The following is a 4,245-nucleotide window of genomic DNA, read 5'->3' on the forward strand; positions in this document are numbered from 1 at the left end:
GGTACAGAAGGCCCACCAGTGGCTTGTGCACCAAGTGGACTCAGTCTCACCCCACCCCAAGGATCCGAAATATGAGTAGAGAACAGTGTGCAGATTTTCAGCTATTGCGAATCGAACAAGTGTAAAAACTGTAAAGATAAAGAAATAAATAAAGCGGTCAATCTGATATGACTGCATTTGTTCATCGCCCTCCTCTGTGTTCCAGAGGGCCGTGTTGTCCGGCGGCCACTTCGCAACATTTCGGAAAACCTCATATTTCGGGGCAACATCGTATTGTAAGGATGCCACGAAAATGAGTTCACTTGATAATGCCGGCAATTACTGGTCTCTGGTTTGTGACATTAGAAGAAGTCGGAGTGGAGTTACGTGGCGATTTGCCTCATCTACGCCGTCTAACAGGGATCTTGGGGTGAGGTGAGATTGAGTGCACTTAGTATGTCGCCACTATTTGGTCTACTGTACCAGCTCGGATGATAGATGATGATGAGTGTGGAGCAGTCGGTGGAATGAAAATTGGCAGAGGAAACAAAAGTACTCGGAGAAAACCTGCCCCAGTACTAGTTTTTCAGCCGCAAATCCCACATGACCTGACCTGGGCTCGAACCCAGGCCGCCGCGGTGGGAAGCCGGCGACTATGCTTTGTTGTGTAGGCCCTGTATATGTGCTATCGTGCGTAGTTTTCGATTTCGGGTATTCACGTGAAGATCCTCTGCTTAATTAAGCGCCATACAATGAAGAAGTGAGGGGAACGGAGGCATAACTCCACGCATTCTTATCCTCGGCACTGTAAGGACGTGAATGGTCAACTTCATGCCCCAGCCGCTTTCTCTCCGGGGAAAGAGGTCCACTACTTGACTGATGTGGGGTTGTATGGACGCAATGAGGGATCTGAACCCTGTGCCCCAGTATTGCACTAAGATGCAAATGAATATGTTCGGGCGCGGCAGCGGTGACTATATCTCGATGACTGATGCAGTGAGGACCCAAACTCGCCGTTGTTTTACCTGTCCAAGAATCAGACGATGTCGCCAACCTCTGGTTTAGAGTACGAATGAGTAAGGGGGTTCAGTGGATGACTAAATTAATGCCTCTTTGAGCAAGCTACAAATGAGATGAAGGTGCCAACAGCTTCATGCGCTTGCGCTCAATTCCGATATCCATCGACAATGTCTGGTGGCTGACGTGAATACTGGGACCTATAACCGGTCTCATAAACAACCGAACTTCAGTTCGAAGCCTTCTAATAACTCTAACTCTCTTATCTTCCGCTGGCACAAATAGTTGCACTGTCGCTGCAGCCTGGGTTCGAGCGTGGCTGGTTCTCACGCGCTGCTCTCGGACCCGACTGTACAGTAATGGGCCACATCCTGCATTGGGGGGCTTAATTGTATTAACAGACTCTGTAATAACGCACTCAGGGCCGCCATTGATTTAGCACCTAGCTCTTCCTCAGACACTCGCTTCCTCTAGATACTGATTTAACAGCTACGTCTTCCTCAGAATCGGACTTCTTCCAGATAGTAATTTATGGGCTAGTTCTTCCTCAGACACTCAGTTCTTGCAGACAGGCACCTGCCAGCTAGCTCTTCCTCAGACATTCCCTTCCTGCATACAGTGATCTAGCAGCTAGTTCTTTCTCAGACACTCGCTTCCTACAGACCGTGTTCTAGCAGCTAGTTCTTCCTCAGACACTCGTTTCTTACAGACCGTGTTCTAACAGCTAGTTCTTCCTCAGACACTCGCTTCCTACAGACCGTGTTCTAGCAGCTAGTTCTTCCTCAGACACTCGCTTCCTACAGACCGTGTTCTAGCACCTAGCTCTTCCTCAGACACTCGCTTCCCCTAGATAGTGATTTAACAGCTACGTCTTCCTCAGAATCGGACTTCTTCCAGACGGTAATTTATGGGCTAGTTCTTCCTCAGACACTCATTTCTTGCAGATAGGCACCTGGCAGCTAGATCTACCTCAGACATTCCCTTCCTGCACACAGTGATCTAGCAGCTAGTTCTTTCTCAGACACTCGCTTCCTACAGACCGTGTTCTAGCAGCTAGTTCTCCCTCAGGCACTCTCTTCTTGCAGGCCACAGCGGCCCGTCGCTCCCGTGCGGCATGCAGGTGTATCTGTGTTGGCTCTAGTCCGGAGCCCGGCACTTCCATCCCGCGCGGCGGGTTGCTTCTCGCGCGCCAGCCGCTCACGCCCCCTCCTTCCCGGCGTGATTGTTTTGTGAAGGGACGGTCGATGTGTGAGGCTCGCGATGGATATGATGTGACACCGTGTAGTCTGGCGTCACATTCCTGCAGACCATAACCTGGATACGATTCTGAACCAGTTCAGCCTAGGTAGCAGGCTCACATTAACGACAACAGCGGTTATTATTATTATTATTATTATTATTATTATTATTATTAAAATAATAGTAATAAGGCGAATCTGTCCCTGCATTTACTTGAGTAAGACGACACAAAAACATGTGGGTGTGGAAAATTTTAGCTCGATTCATTTATAACCTCAGCATTAGATGGAGGAGTGTGGCCAGCTTCACGCCCTGGCCTCTTTAGCCCGGTACCCATTGACCAGGAGACAGGCTAGTCACCAGAGTCTGTCCTGGACTCAGTGGCGAAGAGTGAGTTCTTCATTACTGCCGCAGTTAATAATAATATAAGGGCATATTGCGCAGGGCGGCCATTCTGAGGGCAGAACACGTCTGGAGGAAGACGCTATCCTAGCGATTAATTTAATTTCGAATGTATTTGCGGGAAGCTGTTGTGTCAGCAACCTTAGAGACAAGGTCTGACGGTGGCTCAGGGGTTGTGTGCACTGCCATATAGTGACAGTGCTGTAATAATAATAATAACGTAAAGAAAATAAACATAGAAGGAAGTGGATAGCGCTGTCATTCGAAAGTCTGGCGTGACCGATTGCGTAAGAATGCCAAGTGCTGACATGAGAAGTACTCAGTGAGGCGTGTATCTCACTGTCACGGTACTTACCTTGCGGCCGTGTTGTGGTGGGGAAACCACCACTAGAAGGTCCTGGCTTCAAATCCCACCGACGCACTCCTGACGACCGGGCACACAACAATACACACGCCGTGTTGTCTTCGTGGTACGTGACAGACGACTAGATGGGCGATTGTCCGTGACGTCTGTAATGACAGGAGCGCCGCATGGCGCATCGTGCACGGCGCATGCGTCGCGGCGGGGGGCGTGGTCTGTTAGGATTATGTTAACAGCAGAGAGAAGGAGGGAAATCGAGAGGAAAGTGGAATGGCGAAGAAAAAGGGGGATAACGCAGTAACCACGTGGTTCTGAGACGACGTACAGTCCGCGACGCAATGCTGTAGAGGCCGAGAACAGTTTAAAGTGAGCCGTCGCTTTAACGAGAAGTTGTTCAATCTTGAGCCCGTCCTCATGGCACTGACACGCTCAAACTGTGTCACTACGTTACCGATTTCCTGACTTCCATTTTTCTGCTGTTCTCGGCCCGCGCCAATAGCAACCGCCTGATATAGATGTGAAAGTAAGTAGATCCTATCCCGGGTCTAGTCAAGTGGGATTTGTGGTGGACAAAGTGGCGCTGGGGCAGGTTTTCTCCGAGTACTTCGGTTTCCCCTGCCAATCTTCATTCCACCAAATTCTCCATCATCATAATCACCCGGAGTAGGCTACAATAGGCCAATCAGTGGCCACCGTGCCGAGTGGACCCAGCTGGACTCCTCCCCCCAAGAAGCGAAGTAAAAAAAAAAGAATATCCTATAATTATCTTGGGATAATGCCGCATCATGCCTAGAAGTTATTTGCCGTGTAGTGTCCCAACTGCGGTGAAGATGCCGTTCAGTGTTTAAAGTCATCACCTGATCTCTTGCCCTGAATTGTGTGCCACAACCGAGAATCGAACAATAGGCCTAATACTAGTAAGGGACTTCTGTCAGTGCTGACATCACTGAATATTGAACTGGGCGAATCTTTTCGTTGCAGGCGCCTCAGAAATTCACTAGCCCTGGTTCGGTAGCAGGAAAGTGAGGTCACGCTGAGGCGGTCCGGGCCTGTCCGCCCGACCGACCGGCCGGGTACGAACCGCCAGCACCGCCTTCTCTGCGTGACGTGTCGCAGGGGAATGCTCGATTACCGACCAGCCACAGGTTACGAGCTTTGATATTTTGAAGCCTGAAGTTTATCTCAGTAATGTTTAAAAGTATAGTTCCTACCTCACAGGAAACACACTGTCCGTCCATTACAAAGCC

The 4,245-nt window shown here is 49.7% G+C and overlaps 1 protein-coding gene across 1 annotated transcript in view; it reads right to left on the reverse strand.

The window, feature by feature from the left end:
* Positions 1 to 3,154, reverse strand: part of LOC111867481 (paired mesoderm homeobox protein 2B) — a 69,115-nt gene extending 65,961 nt beyond the window's left edge. Inside the window, exon 1 of the mRNA XM_023857402.2 lies at positions 2,993 to 3,154. The gene's annotated coding sequence lies outside the window, so the exon portion shown is untranslated. The remainder of the gene's footprint in view (positions 1 to 2,992) is intronic.
* Positions 3,155 to 4,245: the final 1,091 nt, after the last annotated feature.

This window comes from Cryptotermes secundus, unplaced genomic scaffold, assembly GCF_002891405.2.
Source record: "Cryptotermes secundus unplaced genomic scaffold, Csec_1.0 scaffold843, whole genome shotgun sequence".
In the NCBI taxonomy this organism is placed as follows: Eukaryota; Metazoa; Arthropoda; class Insecta; order Blattodea; family Kalotermitidae; genus Cryptotermes; species Cryptotermes secundus.